This window comes from Pelobates fuscus, chromosome 5 (assembly GCF_036172605.1).
Source record: "Pelobates fuscus isolate aPelFus1 chromosome 5, aPelFus1.pri, whole genome shotgun sequence".
NCBI classification, from domain to species: Eukaryota; Metazoa; Chordata; class Amphibia; order Anura; family Pelobatidae; genus Pelobates; species Pelobates fuscus.
In genome coordinates, this window is record NC_086321.1 from 280,853,487 (window position 1) to 280,878,683 (window position 25,197).

At 39.3% G+C, this 25,197-nt stretch overlaps 1 protein-coding gene across 1 annotated transcript in view; it reads right to left on the bottom strand.

Annotated features, from left to right (window-relative positions):
• The window catches only part of TRABD2A (TraB domain containing 2A), an 87,379-nt gene that overhangs the window by 34,994 nt on the left and 27,188 nt on the right, over positions 1 to 25,197 (bottom strand). The gene's annotated exons all lie outside the window — the stretch shown is intronic.

Consider the following 25,197-nt stretch of genomic DNA (forward strand, 5'->3'; position numbering starts at 1 on the left):
CTCCATGCATTGAGCAATAAACCTTCAAAAAAAGGCTTTTGCTCACCTGGCATCCAGCACAAGGCAAAGCTCCCAGCACTGTCTTACACGCCGCCACCTGACATCAGCGGTGCCCGGTTGCGGTCCTTCACAGGCTTCTCGTAGACATATTGAAGCTATGGAGACGGGAGGGCTCTAAAACCTCTAAAAGTCCTTTGCCAGAATGCAGTGTGTGCTGACGACGGACATGCTTCATGCACAGAATTGACTTTAGGCAGCTGCCTAAGACATGTGTCCCGGGAGCGCAACTAGCCCTCGGCACACAAGTGCTGATTTTTCTGTATGCTGCATACACAGACTTCAATCACTGAAGTTGCTATGGTGGTTGGAGTAACCCTTTAATTTTCGGTAGTTTCAGGCAATTCAAAGTGATACAATTGGCCTTGTTTATAAAAAAACTATTCTAGGACAAGGTTCAACACTTGGAATAATTGTGCTGGCTTCCATGATTACTCTGTAAAATTATACAGGCAGCCAGTCTTATTCACTAAAGTAAGAATTGCAAGGAATTCAAAGTGAATCTAGACCAAAATAGCTGATTTAGAAAAAAATGTCCAAGTCAATTCTGTGTTCAGTTTGGCTATGTTGGCCTTACAGTTGAAAATCAATTGTCACTTGAGTGAATAACCCTGTAAGAATAAATAGCCAGCTTGTCAAACATTCTGTCAGTATTAAAATTGCATTACATTCATTCCATTAAACTACTCTAATGATTATTGTTTACAGTTTCATATTCTCAAAATTCAAGAAAATGTCTCAACAACTGCTTTATATCTCAGACTGGGAATGTAGTTGATATATCAGATTATAAGCAATATTTGTTTTCTGCCTTTTCCCCTCTGATAGCTTGAGTGGCAAAATAATTACTTCTGTTGCCAAGAGCTCTCCCAAAGCATTGTTTATTTATACAATAGGATCTGAAGTGTAATTTAATATGTGCTCCTGTGCAAAAACACGGTTATGTCCAATAAATTAAAATAGTCCCCTGCTTTACATAATTTGTAGTGGCAGCATTTGTGGCAACATAAATTCCTGTATTATATAATAGGCAACTATGTATGTTATATAAGAAATAGTTAATGGAAAAATAGCACAAACTGTTGTTGTTTATTTTTGTTTCTTTACAATTATTTATTTATGCACAATTCAAAAAAAGAATATGTTGTGCAGTTTGTGTAGTTATAGCATACATCATAGGGCAATATAAACCTAATTCCACACATGTAAAGAATATTATTGGATTAAGGGTTTTGTTAAATTAAAGTAAAAAAAAAAATACAGGAAGAAACACTAACTGCACTTAGTTAACCCCTTAAACATTCAACTTTCACGTATCTTACAGGAGCTCTGGGACATGTCATTACCTCCTGAGTAAAGCTACAAAAGTAGATAAAGTACCAATAGAGGCTTATACCTCTTAAAAGAAAAAATATTCCATGAACTGTTACCATTAGTGGGGGGAAGTGGGGAGAAACAGGGTCTACATACTCCAGGAGCCAACAACTCCCATATGGGAGGCTCTGATAATAGTCAGTACATAATCTGAAGTTGAGAAATAAAAAATTAAAAAAAATAAAAAGAGCAAATACATTTGAGAAATTGATATAAAAAGAAAAAAGAGCAAAGTATTAACGTGCATAGTTGTAGTTTGAATAAAACATTTAAAAAAAAAAAAAAGCTAGCTGGTAAAACTAGACATTAGGTTCATGTTACACAAGCAGATATTGGGTCTCTGCGGTGTGATGCACGTACAAATGTTTCATTTTGGTTGGGCCGTAGGCAGTTAATTGAGAAGACACTGTTGATGGCTGTTGCTCACAGCAAGTGACACCCAATTTGGTTAGAATAGGGCTATATATGTGGCATCTTATACTTTGATTGTCTCAGAGTTTGGAATAATCCGTAGACATCTTCCAGCAGCAGGAATTTTATGCACTAGCAGCTTTTAGCATAGAAGTCAAGGGGGCTTCGCCAATCCATAGTTGCTCGGGACAGGTCTCAAAATAACAGTAGAGGTCTATCCTCGAATCGGTAGAGTATTTTATTCCGCACAGTAGACAATGTATTTTGCCTTGACTGTTTTGCAATCTGATGATGATATCACTGCTTGCCTCAGGCACAGGGTTAGTCAGTTCCAGGATTCGGTAGATCCATCTAGAATCATTGCATTTGCTTGTTAGATAAGTCGAAAATAGAGAACAATCTCCTAATAAAATGGGGCAGTTCAGCAATGTTCACACTAACTGACACTCATCAGACCTTGACGTTTTTCCATTGCTTCCTGTCTTCCATGACAGCCAGGCTGCAAACGAACAACACCTACGTCCATTGCAAGTCTTCCACCGAGTGTTACAATGCGGTAATCGTATCTTTTTTTTTATTTAAATACATTTTTTATTGACTTTTGGGGGGGGAAATTCCATAAGGTGTATAGATACAGTGTTGACAACATAAAACCAAAACATACAATACATTACATTATAGATAAAGAAACACAGAAAAAAAAAATGACATTTATCTAATTGGCTGCCAGCCAGGTACAAGGGAAATCTCAAAATTCAACTTATCATGATGTAAGGGACTATGACAAAGTTTTTTTGTGCTAGTACTAAAACATTATTAGATATGGAGTTTGATTTCCCCCCTGCTACCACATGCCATTTTCTCCCGTTTTCCATCTTTAGCTGCCATAGCAGCTGATTAGAGAAAGCAGACTTTGAACAAACGAGTTTCTGTTTCCATGCGCTTACGATCAAAACTTAAGCTGCCGCACACATATGGATTATTAATTAAACTTGTTCTTTTGAATATTTTGACAAATTCAAATTCAATAATCTGATTAGTGGCGAACTCTTTATATTTAACCTTAGGGCATTTTTAATCAAATCAAAGGCCCAGGACCATAAGGTGTACTTTGTTTACAGTCCCAAAATATTTGCATATAGGAACCTGTTTCTTCTTCACATCTCCAGCATTTATTGTTTGTATTTGGAAACATTTTAGCTAATCTCACTGGAACATAATACCATCTATTGATGCACTTAATGTGCATTTCTATTACTGAGAGGTCATGGATATTCTTAGAAAAACTGGAAAAAGCTGAGTTCCAAGCTCCCTCATTTATTAGTTGGTGAAGTTCTTTTTCCCAGATACTAAAGGGAATCTCCAGTGCCAGGAAAATGATCAGTTTTCCTGGCACTGGAGGGTCCCTCTCCCTCTCACCCACCAATCCCCAGGTACTGAAGGGGTGAAAACCCTTTCAGTCACTTACCTGAGGCAGCGATGATGTCCCTCGCCGCTGTCTCCTCCTCCGCAACGCTCCTCCTCTCCATTGCGTCGGCTGGTGGGCGAGACTGATCCCGCCCACCGGCGGAGGAGACCTAATGCGCATGCGCGGCAATGCCGCACATGCGCATTAGTGCTCCCCATAGGAAAGCATTGAAAAATAATTTCAATGCTTTCCCATGGGGAAATGAGCGACGCTGGAGGTCCTCACACAGCGTGAGGACGTCCAGCGACGCTCTAGCACAGGTTTCCTGTGCTGAAGAGCAGGAAGTGACCTCTAGTGGCTGTCTAGTAGGCAGCCACTAGAGGTGGAGTTAACCCTGCAAGGTAATTATTGCAGTTTATAAAAAACTGCAATAATTACACTTGCAGGGTTAAGAGTAGTGGGAGATGGCACCCAGACCACTCCAATGGGCAGAAGTGGTCTGGGTGCCTGGAGTGTCCCTTTAATATTTCTATTTTTCTGATCTTTGTTATCCAATATTTTAATAAAGCCTACGCATTTAGCCATTACTTTTTTGTTCTCTTTCTGCAGAAATATTTTTTCTAACGTTGATAATATTACATTATCTTCCAATAGAACATGTTTACTCAAAAAGCTCTTCACCTGAATATATTTGAATGCCTCTTTTGCTGTCAGCCCATAAGTGTGTTGCCAAACTGAGATTTTTTTTTTATAGAGCTGTGATACACCATTTGTATTCCTACATTTTTTCAGTGTTCTATCTTTACGTCCTCTGTGTTGTTTTTGATTACTTGAATATTCAAGAACTTCACAATTTTGTTGGATAAATTAAATATGTTTTTAATATTATTCCATATTGGTAAAATGTGATTATGTATCATACAGTTATATCTATCAGACAACGTAGTCTTCTTATAGTCTAAAGTCCATACTAACATACATAAGTCTTTACCATCTACTTGTTTTTCCTCTATTTGAAACCAATCTTCATTGTTAGAGATTGGTTTATGCATCTTTTGAATATGATATATGACACTTGCATTGTAATATTGTTTGACAATAGGAAAACCCATTCCCCCTATCTTGGTGTTTTTTGACATTATATCAATATTAATACGTAGAATTTTCCCTTTCCACGCAAAGTTTCTGAAGCTTCGTTGGATAAGATCTAGCCAGGGAATTGGAAATTTTAGTGGCAACATTCTGAATAAATAAACCCATTTGGGTAAGATGTATGCCTCAATGATGTTGATTCCGTCATACCATGATATCTGTTTGGTAATCCATTCTTTAAATAGTATAGTCATAGCTCTTAAATTATCAAGCAAGTTGCATTCGACAATTTGTTTTATATTTAATGGAATGATTACTCCCAGATAGGTAAAGCTCTTCCTTGAGAAGTCAAAATCATATTTACTTCAAATTCTCTCTCGTTCAGGTTTAGTTATGTTGTAAAATAAAGCTACAGTTTTGGTCATATTTAATTTGTAGCCAGAAATATGACTAAATCTATCTAATTCCTCTAACAAATGTTTCAGTGATTTGTTTGGATCAGTCAAAAAGACAAAAACATCGTCCACATATAAGCAGAGTTTTGACTGTTGGTGTTTTAATGTACCCGGTATACCCCTTTATGTCTTTGTTTTCTCAAATTTTTGTGGCAAGTGGTTCAAAGATGTACACAATGGGGGAACACACTTGGCTATTGGAGACTCTAGTCACTCCTCTCCCGTTCTCCCTGCTTCACTTTGCGCTCAACCGCTAGCCCCGCTTCCCACAGCGTGTGTCACGTCACCACACTGTCCCAGAGCGTATTCTGTGGAGGCGAGTGGATATTCCATTTACTTGTTCTCTGAAGAGGCCGACATTTGTGGCAATGTTGTGTCGCAACTCCACCAGTAGGCTCTATAGTGTTTCCTCTTTCACCGGGCAGACGGATCCCTTCAACGGGCTAGCATAACGTTTTTTAAACTACAAAATTACCTGATATGTTCCTAAATCTGTTACTTTTTTGGCATGGTTCCACATACAGTTGGTGCAGTTTAGGTCAGACAATATAAAAGCAGATTTGCCATGTCACACAATATCCTTGCATGATATGACACACAATTTGCACTTAGTCACCCTGATTACCTGACAGTCCAGGACATTTAATTATACTCGTTCTACAATTCAATTCAGGGCAATTAAAGCCCATAGACGAGAGCTTCAGCAGCGCTCAGACCATGCACTGTCTATCATCCTAGTGCAGAGGTGCCTTTGTGAAAAGGCACATATACAGAGAGTAATTTTTACATTTAATCTTCGGCACATTTCTGGGGATTTTTTGGTGAAATGTATTAAATCTGCTGGATTTTCTGGATTTTCTGTTGCTTTTTTTTGCTGCCCTGCTATTTTTAAAAAAAGTTTTAAAGGCTCAACAGATTTATGAATATTTATGCCAATTTTCAGGCATAAAAGTGGCAGAATTCTTTCACCACTATAAATTTGGCGTCCTTCTGAAAAGGAAATTTCAGCGACAATTGGCGGAATTTACTATGAAGAAAACCGTCACTTTTTCTATCAGTTTAATAAATAGGATCAAAATAATGAGGGTATTTAAATGCACATTTTAAAAAATATCTCCCATTGCTAATATTGCCAAGGACACACCCATGCAATGGTTATGACCACATCAGACCAGCCAAAGGGAGCAAACTTGTGAACACATTTTGTTTATGCAGTCATACTGGCTCTTTAACAGGGACATTTATAGAAGAGGCACTTTGAGAGGTTATTATATTAATGTAGCCCTGTAATATACATCTTGAATGTGTCCCTTGTGAAAGGAGATGTCACCCTAGAAGATAAAAACAGGATATCTTGGATCATGACACGTATCCGTCTTTCTTGAAAACTAAAGGCATTTTTTGAAAACTAAAGGCATTTTATAGCACAAAAAAAGAAAGTGAGCATAGTGTGTTGTTGCATGTTTCAGGTAGAAATATGACACTTCTATCTATCAATCATTTGTAACTATACTCTATACTGTAACATACTATAATTTGTCATTCTCACTATTATTGTCTGACACTGCCATACTCAATAAAACAAAACCAAACAAACAAAAAAAAGGTTCTCTGTATGAAGTCCGTGCATAGTCAGGCAGCTGTCACAGTAGCCTTCACTTCTTATTGCTGAGCTTGTGAGTCCTGCCAGGAGAAAAGTGCTATATATGAAGTTGTTTTTGTTGGTACTTGTGGTTGCTTGCATTGCAGTATATTTATTTATTTGTTTATGAGGATTCTCTGATGGCATTATTCACTGAAGTTCAAACGGCTTGTACCGAATGGAACAAGACCATCCAGCTGCAGTCTGCAAAATCAGGACATTGCTTGCACTATTTAACAATGCTTGGATTCAGCAATTCAGGCACCAAATGGGCCTGAATTTGGCCTGGATGGAAGCCAGACTCAACACCAACAGACAGCTGAAATCCAGAATCCAAATACTTCAAGTCTGGGCCAAGATGCTTAAAAAAAATGTAACTAGCATCCAGCGAGAACTAACAGCAAGGAAATAGTTAAATAACCCTTGACAGTGTGATGGGGTGTGGGCTTTAAAATAAATAATTTAATTTGACTATTTAATAAAAAAAAAATGGGGAGGGGGCATCCCTATGTCTCCCCATGTCCCCACCCATGGTCAACAGGTGGAGGTTATTAAATGTATATCAGGTGGGTTATTGTATCCCCCCAATAAGCAAAGGGTGAAGGCTATTATAAGATAACCAGGGGGAAGGATAATGTCTCCACCCATTAGCGGCGGGTAGGGGCACTTATAATAAGAATATTGGGGCAGACCTAGTGTCTTCCACCACCGCCTTCACCCATTAGCAGAGGGCGGGTATTCTAATTATAGTATACAATGGGGGTTGTACATGCCAATATCCACAATACCATAATTGCCATTGTTGCTCCCCAGATGGCTGATGGTCATCAAGCCCTACCTACTGTTACAAAATTAGCCCTACCTAACCCCCTCACCTTAATGATAGTGAAGGGAACCCTTTAAAACTAATACCAGTAAGAAAATAAATTATACTATCAATCTAAAATCGTCTCTCTTGCAAATCTTTTTATCTTCCACAAAAAAAAGAAAACAATCACATTGCACAACTTTTAAACACCATAAAAAAGCAAAAAAAACTCTGAGCGGGTGTTTCCTAATACACAAGCAGGAAGTGGGATCTGTGCCCCCTCATCTTACATCTGAAGCAGAATAGCTATTACTACTGGGTAGGTGAACCCTTTGTTGGTCCTTTGCTTCCTCCTCTAATCACTGTGATATAGAATGAGAAGGTGATTTATAGAGGTTGAGAGACTTCTGGGACACTACCCAAGAGAAGATCGAAAAGGCACTCTCTGACCCTCTCCTGCACATGAAAAAGGGGGAAATTGTGCAGTGGATCTAACCAAATGGGTACTTCTAACCAAATGGGGCCCAGAAGAAAGGTGCCAGTATTCCTTACCACCATATATTTTACATAATCTAGCAGTGTAAACCTCATGTTATGTGCACAAAAAACATTCCATGCTGACGAGGCGGTGTCAAACAAATCCCTGAATCTGCATCTCTGCAATTCAGGTGCAATTTGTGGTCAATTTGTCTGATGACAAATAGTCAAACTGCTATTATTCCCATTGCAGTTAAGCTTATTTTTTTTTAGCAAACCCACGTTAAATAAGTAAATTCATATAAATTACCTTCAATAAATACCCTGATTGTATTTTTTTATCCAGTGTAACTATTTCACAATTCAAGTGCAAATTTTGAGCTTAGTAAATTACCACCTCTATCTTGTAATAAATGATAGAATACCAGACTCTAAATACCTTAACTTTCTAATGTAGATCTATCGTGAAAGGCCTTAACAAGTAAAGAGAGCAGTAAATCAAGTTTTGGAGCAAGGTGTGCTTACCAAATGTGACAATTTAGCTCAAGAAGCTTCCAATTTACCCTTTGTTACCACAAACATTAAGTCAAATTGCTAGATATGGAGCAGTCCCCATGGGAAACCAATACACTGTTCCAGTTCCAGAATTTTGCCGCAAAATTGCTCATTTTACTATAGGCCGTCTCTGGGACAGTTCATTGGCTGGGCACCATCTTCTGACACACTATGGGGAGCAGCACCCATCAGGCCCCAGGTAAAAATTCAAAACATTCAAAAAACGAGTGAGTAGTTTGGGACATGACTTCAAGGTCTTATTTAAAAGACCATGGCAAAAATTAATAATGAAACAAAGAAACAGAAACATTGATTTTTTTCTCCTCTTCTGGACATGATTTCTCTATGCTGACTGCCAGGTGCAAAGGATAGAACTTAGAACAATGACTGTCAGTGAGCTAAGATGGAGAAGCCCAGATGCAGGATCAAGAGATGTGGGTTTCAACGTTTAATTACATTTTTCATACCTCATGAATACATATGTGCTAAATCTAGGGATAAGAAAGCAAAATATTAAAAACCCTGGGAAATGACAGTTTCCCTTTAAAAGTAACAATGACCCACCCCCCTCCCATAAATCCACCCAATGTGTAAAAAAATGCAAATTGTAAAAAAATAACATAAGGTATGAATTTTCAGCTTTTATTGTCATTGTTCATGTTCTATGGTTGTAATAAATAATGCTCACTCCTTAAGACGACTTCATTAAGTTTTGCAATTCCATTACATTTTTTAACCTTTATTATAACAGTGCGCTAACTGCAACCCTTACTTCAACTTTGCTGTCACTTCTCAGAATACATTGGTCTCTCTGCCTTGCGATCACTCTAGAAGCACGGCTCTTAAACTCAAGGGGGTTGGGAAGGAGAATTAAAGTACAGCAGATGCCTTTTTTTGTCAAAACAAAAGACCCACCACTGCCACCATCTCTACTTCTCAGAACTTTCATCCAACTTGGATCAAAGCTGTACTTTGCATATGAAAGGGTTATGGTATTATGCAACTCAAATTAGCCAATCGCCACCCCGCCAGCATTTATCTCTTCACAACTAAACTCTCACATCTGCTCAGTCAGTTGCCCTATATTCTGTTCTTTTACTTTCTTCATCCGGGGGGGGGGGGGGGGGGGGGGGAGAAGGGGTTGAAAGCCACTTAACTTCTTTGATTTTGGCAAAGGAATCCATAGCACAATTGAAAGTATGGATAAAAAAAAAAAAAAAATTCAAATACATATTTTAGAAGTTAAGTAAACTGAATACTAGTTACACATCATCAGATACCAGTACATATAAATATTTCATTTTATATACATTTTCTTTATTTGATCAAACATTTTCTGTACTGCTTAGAAATGCTCCACAACAAAAGTACAAAAAGCAGTGAAAATCAATAATCTTACTTTGTCATGCTAATATTCATTACCATGCAAAAGTGAGCTTTCGGCCTACAACACAGCAACATAGTTCCCTTGATTTAGATCCTGTGATACTATTGAAGTTGACAGCTGGGATTTCTGTTTTACAGGCACAGGCACCTAAATTACTCCTTATTTAACTTTTTTTTGGCCAGCAGTTATAAAGCCCTGATGTTTAAGCAATGTGTTTTTGTCAGGTATAATTTCATGGGGTAAGTTCTAAGCAATGCCTAGGCACCAGATTAATACTGATACAGACCTTTAATCAAACCCTAGAGAAAATTAACATTGAATATATTACTGGTTATTTTGCATAATTTATTTTCTCTGTTGTTTCTCAACCCTCCAGTGGAGTTATTAGAAAATCAATCACTTAAAATAATACATTAAAAAATTTCATTTTTCTGTAGTTTTTGTTTTATATGCAGATATTATGGAGACATGGTCTACAGGGTTAAATGTTGTAAGATCTAAGCTTTGTGTATTCTTGGTGGATTTTAAAAAAATATATATGTATATTTTTTTTGTATGGATATAAATTTTGTTAATAACTTTTTGCACCAGTGATAATCATCAACCAGAAAATGGCTGAGATGTCATCCATTTCTAGCATTCTTTTCCATGATGCTTTGCAATTCCAATGGCCGGGAAAGCATCATGACATTATAGTATATTGAAGTGGTCTGGGTAAAGTGCCTTGTTCTATTAACCCTGCAATGTAAAACAACATTGGACATCCTCACACTTTACGTGCGAACGTCCAGTGTCTTCAAAATCCCTACAGGAAGGCAGTGCTTTCATATCTATATCCCTTAAATTGACTGCTGCACTCACCGTGCATGTGCATTAGGTTCCCCCATCGGCATGACTCCACTGCAAGAGGAGACCAAACCAGAAACAGGTAAGTGTAAAAATGTTTTTTAGCCCTTTTTCCCCTGGGGTGGGTGGGACACTATAGGGAAAGGGCCCCTAGAGTGTTAGGAATTACATTTTTATTCTTGCCAGGAAATCTCCATGTAGGCTGTTCTTTGTGTGATTTTGTTTCAAGCAGTTGAAAGAGGGAACCCTACACTAGAAGGTATGACGTTTGGAAGAGGTAGGGGCAGTGCCAGGGTTACATGTTTTGGTTGGCTGGACATGGGTCCAAAAGTGGCACTGTCCCACCAGAGTTTAGACAGTGGGAGGTATTCTACATTTCTATTAAAAAAATTCTCCCAGTTTTATCAATATTTTAAAAATCAGCATCATAAGTTTTCTAGTGCCAACATATTTAGTACTGCTTTGTAATTTTACAACATATCATTAATTGGCAGTGGCAGAACAATGTCAACAAAAAGAGTTGAAAGTACCCTTCTCAAAAGAGCTATAGATCATATTTGTCAAAATTCTAAACTCTACATACTCTCTAGTGTGTAGTATTCTGTTGACCAACACAAAGTTAAAAAGTGAACATATTCATTTAAAGGCAATGTGTTCATTTTAAGAAATTCAGAAAAGAAAACTTGTGTTTCTTCAAATACTTGTAAATTTCCTCATATCAGATGTCCACCTTTACTGAAAGATTTACTAAGAATTTAGTGGTGAAAAGGTAAATTGAATTATACAATATAATTCACAACAGAAACATATGTAAGAATTATTTAGAATATTTGGTGCCCCTGCTTATCTTACAAGGATAATGGGAGTTGCAGTGTAAACAGAACTGAAGAACTGTAGGATAGGTTATCCATCCCTTGATATTTGTAGGTGCCAATAAACTAAGGACCTTAACCCTAAACTTTGGTCTCTTCAGTGGCCACCAAACTTATTCTTCTTCTGTGTCTCATTAGACATATCTCAAACCACTTGTAACCTTGTTTAGTTGTTTACGCATGTTGGTTAATGAACGATCTAAGAATGTATTAAAAATGTTATTGGTCCATAATCTATATTTGTGGGTATATTGACACATTATTATTATTATTTTATTATTTATATAGCGCCAACAAATTCCGTAGAGCTGTACAATGGGTGGATTAACAGACACATAATTGAGATCAGACCACTGGACGTACAGGAACAGAGGGGGTTGAGGGCCCTGCTCGATGAGCTTACATGCTAGAGGGAGTGGGGTATAGTGACACAAAGGGTTAAAGTAGGGGAATTAAATAGTTTGTTAGAGAAGGGTTTATTGAGTGCTTGGTAGGTCATTTTTGACAGTTGCAGGAAAGGAGTCATGGGGTGAGGGATGAGAAACCTGCTGACAGTTTAATTTATAAGCTTTAATGAAGAAGTGAGTTTTCAAAGATTTTTTGAAGGAGTAGAGGCTGGGTGAAAGTCTGATTGAGGAGGGAAGGGAGTTCCACAGAATAGGTGCAGCCCTGGAGAAGTCTTAAAGGCGAGCATCAGAGGTGGCTGAGCGCAGGGCTCTCGACGGGACATACTTGTGTATGAGGGAGAATAGGTATGTTGGAGCAGCATTATGTAGGGATTTGTAAGCAAACGCCAGAATTTTGAATCAGGCCCTATATCAGGGACTGTCAGGGACTGACAGAGCGTGGAGGCGTTGGAGGTGCGACCGGACAGGAAAATAAGCCTCGCAGCCGCATTCATTACAGATTGTGCAAGCTAGGAACATGTAAGACCGGTGAGAAGGGGATTGCAGTAGTCAAGGTGAGAGAGAACAACAGTATCTTGAGTAGCAGCACTTGAGGGAGGAAAAACTCGAAGTTCTGTTTTGGACAGGTTGAGCTTAAGGAAGTGAGCAGCCATCCATTTGGAAATAGCAGAGATGCAGTCAGAAACACAAGTCAAGGTGGGCGGAGAGAGATCGGGGGAGGACAGGTAGATTTGCGTGTCATCTGCGTATAAATGATATTGGAAGCCAAAGGAGCTGATGAGTTTACCAGGGGAGGCAGTATTGATAGAGAACAGTAGGGGGCCCGGGACAGAACCTTGGGGGACGCCGACAGATAAGCAAAGATCTAAATTTGTGGTTGATTTTATGGATCAGGTGCAATGTTCACCTTATGATTGTTTTTTCCTGTATCATACAGCAAACTGCTATTGATAATAGAGTTCCAGGAGAAAGTATTTACGCCCTTCCTGGTTTTCTCTGTTTTTGCATTATTGCCCCACTGAATGGACTCAGATCTTCATAAAACAATATAAGACAACGCAAATGCAAGTAAACACAAAATTCAGGTTTTGAAAGTTAGTTTTGTTTATATAACCACATAAAACCATACCAGCTGTGCCTTTATTTAAAAAAAAAAAAAAAAAGTATTACCCTCCCCCCAATTTAATAACTATTTGTATAATTTTTAGTAGCAATATAATTGGAGATCGGTCCATATCACTGTTGAAGAATTTTGGACCTCTCTGGCTAGCAGAATTGCTGACATTCACTGACATTTATGGATTTTCAAGCATGATCTGCTCCTTTAAGGTCCTGCCACAGCAATGGTCTTCAAATCAGAACTTTGATTAGACTGCTCTAAAACCTTAAAGGGACACTGTAGGCACCCAGACCACTTCAGCTAATTGAAGTCATCTGGGTGCTGTGTCCCTATTTTACTTAGTGCTGCAATGTAAAACATTGCAGTTCCAGAGAACTTCAATGTTTACATTGCAGCTCTAAGTCTGCCCACGGTGGCTGTCGAAAACGACAAAGACCTTTGGTCTGTTATTTGACGCTGGAGGTCCTCATGCTCTGCATGAGGACCTCCAGCGTCAGATTTTCCCCATAGGAAAGCACTGATTAATGCTTTACTATAGGGAAATTCTAATGCGAGCCCGGCCATTGACATCAGCCGGCAGGGGATGAGTGTGGGCAGAGCCTGGCCCAGCACCGAGGGACATCGCTGCTGGATTCAGGTAAGTGGTTGAATGGGTTTTAACCCCTTCAGCCCCTTGGGTGGGGGCGGGGGCACCTTTTAAACCTATAGTGCCAGGAAAACGGCTTTGTTATCCTGGCACAATTGGATCCCTTTAAAATTGTTTCTTTTGAGTCAGTCCAAGTGTTTTGATGCATAAAGCATTTATTTTTCAGCTTCATAAAATTACCTGATGACTAGACATTCCCCTTCAGAATTATGGTATAGAGCATAATTCATGGTTCCTTCAGTGATGGCAGGTGTTCCATACCCTGAAGGCAAACATTTTGGGATCATCAATGCATTTTTTTTGTTTGATCGTTTTTTATTTTGCAAATGCAAGACAAGCACTGTTTCTCTTAGATTTATGCCATGCAGTTCTCCCATGATTTCTATTATTGTCAATTCTTATTGTTGCATCATGAATGCTCATCATAGTTAAAGCAAGACAAGTATGCAGATATTTAGATGCTTTATTAGGTGTACATTTGTGCTCAAAAGTTTGCATACCCTTGGAGAATTGGCAATATATGAACAGAGAAGACAAACACACATTGCTTTTATTTCTTCCAGGATTCATATTTAACGGTAGGTTATAAAGAAAGCACAATGCTAAAACAAAACACGGCAACAAAGAAACATAGAAACATAGAAACATAGAATGTGACGGCAGATAAGAACCATTCGGCCCATCTAGTCTGCCCAGTTTTCTAAATACTTTCATTAGTCCCTGGCCTTATCTTATAGTTAGGATAGCCTTATGCCTATCCCACGCATGCTTAAACTCCTTTACTGTGTTAACCTCTACCACTTCAGCTGGAAGGCTATTCCATGCATCCACTACCCTCTCAGTAAAGTAATACTTCCTGATATTATTTTTAAACCTTTGTCCCTCTAATTTAAGACTATGTCCTCTTGTTGTGGTAGTTTTTCTTCTTTTAAATATAGTCTCCTCCTTTACTGTGTTGATTCCCTTTATGTATTTAAATGTTTCTATCATATCCCCCCTGTCTCGTCTTTCCTCCATGCTATACATGTTAAGATCCTTTAACCTTTCCTGGTAAGTTTTTTCCTGCAATCCATGAACCAGTTTAGTAGCCCTTCTTTGAACTCTCTCTAAGGTATCAATATCCTTCTGAAGATAGGGTCTCCAGTACTGTGTACAGTACTCCAAGTGAGGTCTCACCAGTGTTCTGTACAATGGCATGAGCACTTCCCTCTTTCTACTGCTAATACCTCTCCCTATACAACCAAGCATTCTGCTAGCATTTCCTGCTGCTCTATTACATTGTCTGCCTACCTTTAAGTCCTCAGAAATAATCACCCCTAAATCCCTTTCCTCAGATGTTGAGGTTAGGACTCTATCAAATATTCTGTACTCTGCCCTTGGGTTTTTACGTCCAAGATGCATTATCTTGCACTTATCCACATTAAATGTCAGTTGCCACAACTCTGACCATTTTTCTAGTCTACCTAAATCATTTTCCATTTGACTTATCCCTCCTGGAACATCAACCCTGTTACATATCTTAGTATCATCCGCAAAAAGACACACCTTACCATCAAGACCTTCTGCAATATCACTAATAAAAATATTAAAGAGAATGGGTCCAAGTACAGATCCCTGAGGTACCCCACTGGTGACAAGCCCAAGCTTCGAATATACTCCATTGACTACAACCCTCTGTTGCCTGTCACTCAGCCACTGCCTTACCCATTCAACAATATTGGAATCCAAACTCAAAGATTGTAGTTTGTTGATAAGCCTTCTATGTGCAACAGTGTCAAAAGCCTTACTGAAATCTAGGTAAGCAATGTCTACTGCACCACCCTGATCTATAATTTTAGTTACCCAATCAAAAAAATCAATAAGATTAGTTTGGCATGATCTCCCTGAAGTAAACCCATGTTGTCTCTGATCTTGAAATCCATGTGTTTTTAGATGTTCAACAATCCTATCCTTTAACATGGTTTCCATCACTTTCCCCACTACTGAAGTTAGGCTTACTGGCCTATAGTTGCCCGACTCCTCCCTATTACCTTTCTTGTGAATGGGCACAACATTCGCTAACTTCCAATCTTCTGGGACTACTCCTGTTATCAATGATTGGTTAAATAAATCTGTTAATGGTTTTGCTAGTACACCACTAAGCTCTTTTAATAGCTTTGGGTGTATTCCATCAGGTCCCATTGACTTATTTGTCTTTACTTTTGACAGTTGAAATAGAACCTCTTCCTCTGTAAACTCACGTGTAATAAATGACTCATTTATCCTTTTTCTTAACTGAGGTCCCTTTCCTTCATTTTCATCTGTAAATACCGAACAAAAATATTAATTACCCCTGTTCCTTTAGAGCGCACCCCCAAATGTCAGTGAGCCACCACCATGCTTCACAGGGGGGATGGTATTCTTTTCATTATAGGCCTTTCTGACTCCTCTCCAAACATAGCGCTTATGGTTGTGACCATAAAGCTCTATTTTAAATCTGGTCACTCTAAATTACAGTGTGCCATAAGCTGTGAGGCGTGTCAAGGTGTTGTCGGTATATTGTAACCGGGCTTTTTTGTGGCATTGACGCACGAAAGGCGTCTTTCTGGCAACTCGACCATGCAGCTCATTTTTGTTCAGCATCTTTTTCCAGAGCAGCCTGTATTTCTCCTGAGGTTACTGGTGAGCTTTTCTTTGTATCCCTAGCAATTCTTCTGCCAGTTGTGGCTGAAATCTTTCTTGGTCTACCTTACCTTGGCTTGGTATCAAGAGATCCCAGAATTTTCAATTTCTTAATAAGTGATTGAACAGTACTGACTGGCATTTTCAAGGCTTTGGATATCTTATTATATCATTTTCCATTTTATAAAGTGCCATTACCTTGTTATGCAGGCCATTTGACGGGTTTTTTTTTGCTCCCCATGGCTCAGTATCTAACCTGCTCAGTGCATCCACACGTAAGAGCTAACAAGCTCATTGACTATTTATACATGAAGATGTTCATTCAGCTTTACTGGTCTGATGTTTTTTTTAAAAAAAACTTAAAATAGCTTCAATTATCCAGAAAAATATATAATTGCACTAACACAGTAGAGCAAAGAGTTTTTTTTTTTATTTATTTATCCCAGAGTTGTCATCAGTGCTCTGCCAGGAGTGCCCTAAAGATAAATCTCCAGATTCTAAAGACTGACAAAGGACCATTAGTTGGTTCTTCAACATTTGGAGATCTACTATCAACTCCAAACTTCCAATGCTACCTCTTGTGTCAAATCACCATTGTATCCTTTAGATTGTAAGCTCACGGGCCATCTAGCTAAGCACTTTGTATAAAAGAGCTCCAATGGCTAGATATCAGCTTACAGGCAGGGCTCTCTCTACCTCTTGTTTATTTGTCTGTGTATATTGTACGTTCTCCACTAATTGTACAGCGCTGTGGAATCTGTTGGCGCTTTATAAATACCAGTAATAATAATAATACACAGACACTAATTGCAATTTAAAAAGCCACAGGTGTGGGAAATTAACCTTTAATTGCCATTTTAACATGTGTATGTCACCTTGTGTGACTGGAACAAGGCTAAACAAGGCTAAACAAGGCTAAACATTTTGATCAGGGCCATTTGGGTGATTTTTGTTATCATAGTTTCAAAATTGATGCCAAAATGTCAGAATTTCTCCCAGGGTATGCAAACGTTTGAGCACAACTGTATTTGTGACTGTGGCAAAAGTAACCTCGCCACTGGTTTTTGGAGGAGCCTGTTTGCCAGCCTCCTACCGTGTGACTATGGCCCCTGTGTTAAACCCTAATTAAAACCACTGTGCCTTTTTGGACTTATATGGCCAAACTTCGAACTTCCAAAGCAGTTGGAACATTTCTCACCGCAGTGTTCCAGTTGTTCGTCTGGGTGGCTGCAATTCCTATGGACAACCACAAGGTGGCGGCCATCTTGTTCACATGAACGCAGGCAGCGGTGTTTGGGCATGAATCTCATGGAACTAAAATCGGATACAGAAACTCCCGAACACCGCTGGACTTCCATCATCGCCTGCGTTCGATTCAATTCAACTTAGAAGGGCACTGTTTGGTGAGATCATTCGTCTGGAAGAGGGGAACAAGCTCCAAGGTAAGGCTACTGACTCTATTTGATAGTTTGTTAGTTTTCAAACTACACAACTAGACCGACTGAAAGCCCTGATTTTCTGGAACTGTTTTGGGCATGGGACTATGCTTGCGGTGGGTCAAATAAATGACTTCCATAGAATTCCTGACCCCCTGAACTGATCTGGGTGATTTTTGGATATGTTGGTCAAAGATCAGGGATATCGGGGGATGTAATATTTGTGGGGATATTATGTGTTTTTTGGGGTTTTATAGAAATGTGTGTTTTTTCTGCCTGGAGATAATTGGGTTAATACAGCATCTGACTCAATTATATCCAAGGCAGAGGGGAGGGATTGTATGCTATGTGTGGGAGTATCATGCATTGTAACACTGTTATTATTGGTCTGTGAATATTGTAACTCAGTTCCCTACAAGGTCCATGTGGGCGTACCCCTTGCATGGGGATTGTCATATAAGGCCAAGTGTGGCACCATTAAAATCAGTTCCTCTTCACCCTCAACATAGAGCCTCGTCTCGTGTGGAGGGGACAGCTATATTCACTCTGGGGATTGCTATACTCATAATACTCCCCTGGGTTCTAATCACTAGCTATTATAAGAGCTGTTCCTGCTATACTCTCTGGAGTAGGAGAGGTTCACCCACTGGAAGCTGGATCCTGGTCTCGGGTCCAGGGTGGGTGGAGGACTGTGAGACCCCAACCAGCTGCGGTGGTTTGTGGGGTCTACGGTGCTGACGGTATCTAGTGGAGTGCTTGGAGTCATCGGTGAGCACTAGGAGCATCTATTGGCGGAGGCACCCAATCGGGGTGCCAGGAGGTCTGTCACAGTGACTTCCTAGATAAGTCATCTATATGCCCTAGATGAGTCATCCATATGCCCTTGGATGACTATCTTTAGGCCAGCTACACCTGGGAAGATTCACTGGTGTATAAAGTTATCTCCATTTGCAGATTATGGCTCTCACTGGTCTTTATGGGATTTTTTGACTTTTTAATCCTTTCCACACTGATACATCTGAATATGTTTTCCTCATCTCTTCTGGAATTTCTTTTGTTTGTGGCATAATGTGCTGTTTGTTAACTTTGTAGCCTGTTTCAGAATGATTTTTAAGGTTCTATCTATGTCATGTTTAGATTCAACTGGACATACAGTCATCAAGCCTGTGTCAATCTGCTTTCATTGATCAATTCAATTAGGTTAATGGGGTGATTGGAGTAACTAAAGAAACAATTACTTTTTCACAGAGGTCCAGCCCCTGTTGTGTAATTTGTTTTCTTAGATGAATAAAATAAAATTTAAAAAACTGATTTTGGTGTTTCCTTGGATTTCCTTTGTCTGATTTTAGATTTTCTATGTATAATGAAACCTTTCTGCTTGAAAAATATTCACAAGTAGAATAAATTGGACACTGGAAGGGTAATTCACTAAATTGAGAACTGCTGGGAATTCAAAGTGAATTTTAAATTTAAGATCACAATAGCCAAACTGGAAAAAAGTCACCCATGTTTCCAGTTCTACTATATCTACCTTCAATTTAAAATTCACTGTAAATTCCCAACAATTCTCACTTTAGCAAATAGCTCTGTGAGTACTTGCCCTGGAGCAGATGTACCTCAATCAAGCAATGGTCTACAGACAGTAGTAGAGTTTCCCTATTAGCAATCTCAAACTTAGCCAGTTGCTCTGGTGATACAGTCAAATACCCAACCCTTGAGATCCTTTGATGTGGTTATTTGAATTGTTGGCCTCTCAAGCATCTTAGAATTTACATTGTTTGTTAAAGGGGATATATCATCAAAATTCTATAATCCAATCTAACTTGTTAAGCACAGTCTCGATTTCAAACAGGAGCTCTGCATACACAGCCACACAACTTCCAATTAAACCTGGAGACACTTATGAAAAACATGTCCTGCAAATCTTTGTTGCATTTTATTTAGTTGCCTGTAATGAAATGGGTGGGGTACACACCATAGATATAATTGAACTCTAATTTTCCTTGCTATGTTTAATCAGTAGATAGAGCGTCTCAATTTTTCGAAAAGCTGATAAGTTAGACAAGCACATGGTAGATAAAAAATCAACGTGACTTAGATAAAACCTCATCTTTTTAGCTTTTTGAAAGATTTTTTTTAATCCTCGGGCACAAGGTATAATACCTATGAGTTGTCATATTGCCAGGTATTTGAAGACAAGTCAGCACTTCTGTTCCAACAAGACTATACATGAATGCAGACATTTGGAAGAAGTAGGAAATGTTGACCCCTGTTCTTTTCTTAAAAGTACAATTTAGAATGGATGTAACCTTTTCCCAGTTCAGTAAACCCCAGACCTTTTCCCAGTTCAGTAAATAGAGAAGGGATTATTAAAGTGTGTTTTGAGAAATAAAGTTGCATTTGTGTATTTACAGTGAATTCATGGGTTCTGGAGCTCGTCAGGCATGTCAGCTCAAACCAGGATCTAGTTGAGATCCGTGAGGCAAGGGGGTTATTTTTCTCCAGACAACGAGCACACAAGGGTTGTGGGCTACAGCCTCAAAACAATCTTCTCCAAATTAAAATAGTGGGACATTATTTGGCATGTCTGTTGGCAGAATACAGAAGGCAGCAAACTCAGCAATGACCATAGTCTAAATGTTTTCTAGGGCTGACTGGCCCAATGAGATATTGCCTGTGTAGACTGCAGTATATGGGCCCGACTAGGCTGCCAGTATTTGATGAGTATATATTGTGTCCCTGGAGGTGTTGGAAAGTATTCACATAGTGCTCAACATATTCACATCATATGCCAGTTGTCATTTGTACCAGTGGATTCATGTGAAACTAATTCTGCACAGATCTCGAACCTCATGCTCCGCAGGTCAAACATCTCAAATCAGGATAAAATAGATAGGAAATGACAATATTATTTATCAAAAGAATATTTGTGACTTTGGTGATCGAAGTGCCCATTGAGCAACACCAAATTTACTTTTTTTTTTTTCTAAATTTGTTAAACAGATTGTAATTTAAATTATATGACTTTATTGGAGATATCAACTGTTTTGTAATTTAAATAAAACTTTTTAACATTTTAACAAGCAAGCCATTTATCGATCTAAATCTCGAATTATAGTCAATTTGTTGCAGAATATCAAAGTGACTTTTACCCACACATACTAAAATAAGTTCTCAAGCTTGATATTTGTGTTGAATGATGAATACTGACAGCAAAATCTATCATCAGAGAAATGCCATAAACCCTAGCACCTGAGTGCTTTCTTATTCCATGTAACATTATATTTCCCATAAAAAATATATCGCTCAGATGATGAAAATGATGAATCAAAATTATATTTGTTGATTATTCTTACCTCTGTACAGTCCCAGAATTCTGGTATCTTGTTTCAAATTTTAAACTAAGACTTTTTCATACCATACCTTATTCATAATGCCCTCTAGAAAGGGAGAACTGCATTATTTATATTATTTTTGTATATTTTTTTTGTTACAACTATTCTTGTTCCAGCCAAAGTACAAGCTATTATTTTTAAAAGATAGCTCTAGGTTGAAGTTGACCCATTACATTTTGTTAATGCAATACTGTACTTCTATAATTCATTAAAACCAGATGGGAAAACTGACGTTAAAAAATATAAGCCTTTATATTTCAATGTCTTTATTGTATTTTCCATAAAAATATCAATAAAAATTATACATGGAAAAAAAAGTCTGAAATTTTCAGCAAACCTATGTGGCTGAAATGTACTTTTAATTGTGACCATCCTGTTCTGCAGGGTTTTATGAGAAATGGAGTTCAACACTCACTATTAGTAGAATAAACAAATTAATCTATTCTGCAAATTAACAAAATCAGCAACATGATTTCTAACAGCTTTCTCCAAAAAGCTTCATTAATGATTAGAACTGCCATCACATACTGTGGGGCTTCTTCAGAACCTTTTTGTGTGGGGCTCCTTGGCATACAGCTCTAGATCTGTGTAGACCTGCAAACTCATACATATTCCCTGATATATACATACATGGAGCCATTTTACTGGACACTCATTAGGACATTAGGAAGTTCCATGCTATCCTCTACATACTGTTTTTAAGGTCATCTGATTGTCATGGAACAACCTTTAGTTTTGGTGAGAACAGGGTTCCCGTCTCTCAGCTGGGACCCTTTTCGGTTGTTCCAAACTGGTAGATGAGTTGTATGTAGCTCGCAAAGTGTGCATTAATCCAATGCATCTCCGAGAAAATGCTGACTGGTGCAGCGTGGTGTTTTGTCGCACATGTGCCATAGCCACCCAATGTTTTACTATGGGAAAGTATTAGATGGGCTGAGATTGTAAAATTTGATCATCTAAGCTAAGGTGGTGTAACCAGCCGTGGCGAGACCAGCGTGATGATGGAAATAATGTGCCTAAAATCATCTTTAAAGGCAGGAGAGGGGAGCCTGCAACCTAAACGGCGATTTGAAAACTATAGGATGATATAGCATGTTTGTATTCCTGACGCTATAGTGTTCCTTTTTAATCACCACAGTTTTTAGTTTGAGATTCCCAGGGTCTGAAAAGACCCTGAGATGGTCTTCCTGCATGCCCTTCTGCCAACTATGCTTGGCACTGGGCTTTGCCAGCTGCCCATCATTGATGACGGCATGATTGGCAAGGACACCATGTAGGAGTTGCATTATGAAAGGGAGATCTCTTTCGCATGCTGCAATCAGAAAGTAAATGGTGCTTACAGAACCCTTGAAATCCCTCTGAGTTAGGGTTAGGAGTAGTGTTAGTGTAGGGTAAGGGTTATTGTTGTGTTAGGGATAATTTTAGGACCACGTTGGTGAACAGTTAGGGGTAGAGTTGGTATAGGTTTAGTGTGATGCTACCAAAAATTAATTTAGATCCTAGACATATGAGACATATATTTTTTACCTAGTTTTACTGTGTAAAAATATTACAAGCACACCCTTTTCCCCCACAATTTTTTTACATTTTATTAATACTTAATGTTCTGCTAGGTATACTGTGGGATACTAAAAGAAAGTATAATTTCTGTTCTATAAAAAATAAATTAAAAAATAAACACTTAAAAAAGAAACCTTTAGGGGGCGGGGCTTCACGTCGAGACCGAGTGGACACCATTTCTCGCAGCTCCAGGGGAGCACTGTAAAACTCTGGGCACTTACCTCCTGAACCTCTCCGGCATCGACACATGCCATTCTTTCTGACCGCAGAAACATCTAAAGCGGAGGCCAGCAGCCCACCAACCGCCCACACACCATGACTTTGAGTGGCTCACAGGGCCGCTCTCACCACTGAGCCTGCTGAACCGGGAGTCTGACCCCGGAGATACGACGGCCCTGCTGACTAAAATGGGAAAGAGATTGCAAAAAAAAAACAGCGACTCACAGGATATCGGGGCTCTGCTCCAGCGGTGGAAAATCTGGCCACAAAACAAGGCATTGCCAACTTACTAACAGACAATAAAAAACTACTAGCAGACAGGGTCCGAGCCTCAGAGCAGGATATTATTGACCTAAAGCATGATGGGTCCGACATGAAGGAATCCATTCAAACTACCCAAAATGTCCTCCTTGCACTTACCTCGCAACTAGCAGGGCTGGACAACCACACTAGATGCAACAATTTAAAGAGAAGGGGCATACCCGAAACTATAACTGTGGAAAAACTCCCCCACTATACAAGACGACTGGTCGCCTCGCTTCTACCGCCAGCGCAGGCAAAGAAAATATCCTCTGATGGTCTCTTTTGCCTACCTAAATCATCAAGGGCACCACAGACACACAGACAGACATACACACACACACATACAGAGATTCGTACAGACACACATACCTTTCCCTGGGGTCCAGTGGCTCAGTCTGATGAGAGTCAGATTTCCCACTCTGACTCCCTCCTCTCCTTCCTCCTGCTCGGCTCCCGGTGGTTGCTGGGAGGAAGTGGCAGTCACTTCCTCCCAGCGTCTGACATCAGCGCTGACCGGGCCCCCTGGAAATACATACCATCGGGTGGCCCTAACAGCATGGGCCACCCCATGGCCCCCTTCAATGCGGCCCGGTTAGTACACCATGCGGGCCGGGGACGCATTATTTAGCCGGTGGGACCCGCGGTCGCAGGAGTCCGCAGGGCGTCCGGGCCCCCTGGAGTTACGGGTCTGGTCGCAGCTGCAAGTCCTGAGACTGCGGTAGTTCCACCACTGGATGGAGTTAACAACCGCCAGCAAAAGTCATGTTCAGATAACCCTGCGTTATATATGTTGTTTTCTACAGTAGTGGTACTGCCTCCTAGAGGTCAAGATGGCAATGTGAGTTACCCCTTCCAAGGCCCAGCCCACATAAGCTCCTACAACTATTTGGTTAGCTCAGATAAGCCAACAGTACATTTTCTCTCTGGGCCTAGCATGTCAGTTTTACACCTAGGCATAACAGACAACACCTGCCCTAGGTCATACTTTCTCGGCCAGTACCACTGAAGCGTAGATCCATGTCACACGAAGTATGTACCATTCCTGTTTTCCATTCACCGAATTAAGCCAAGTACAACACCAAAAATGTACAGTTTTATCCGTTGCCATGTGATTGTTTATAATGTTTTTTCTTTCATGACGTTAACCACTGTTCCTAACGTGTTCATGAATCCATACAAAAAAACAAGTGCCAATGTCTCTGATACCATACCAATGTTTCTCCTACAATTGTTTTACTTCACTTGCTATTACTATTGTGGTATCGCAAGCTTGTTTGTTATCACGTGCACTACAAAAATAAAAAAAGAAACAAACACAACACACATTTGGACAATGTCAGGCAATTGCCCCCGTCCTTAAAAGGTTATGGCTTCCTCTTATATTCATACCTTTTTTGCTGTAGAAAGGTGGCTTCCCTGGGGTTCAGTGGGAGCCCCCTGCAGCAGGCAGAAAACTCCTCTTCTCACACGGCTCTCTGTGCTCTCTGGGAGGAAGTGACATAAAATCACTTCCTCCATGCTCATCACTGTTACATGAGGAGATAGTGAGCTTGTCTGATCTCTTCAGGAGCCTGGACAGTGAGACTCATTAATGTGGTCTGGTTTAAAGACATATTTCTATCCCTCTGGTTGGTCCTAGCCCCTGAACATATCATGCCCTGATTGCAGCCAAGTTAATGAATTTCCATGAATGATGCTATTTGTGGCTGTTTCGCTATTATCTATAGAATCTTTTTTTTTATCAACTATTAATAACTAGCACAATTATGAAAGGCATGAAGTGATTTTCATGATTATTTTTCAATGGCTGAAATGTAATTTATAGCTGCTCTGCTCATACACGGGAAGCTGGCCATGGAATTTAATTGGAAATTACTAAGCAGGGGATTCTGTGAAATGTACAGCTGACCAAAATTCCAATAAATAACTAAAATTACTTAAAGTCTTCATCATGTCTAATTTTGCAAATCAATACATTAATATTCTTGAGCTCAGCTTAAATCTCTCTCTCTCTATTGTAATAATTTTACAATGTTGTAGTTTAATTGAAATGTAGATTCAATAAT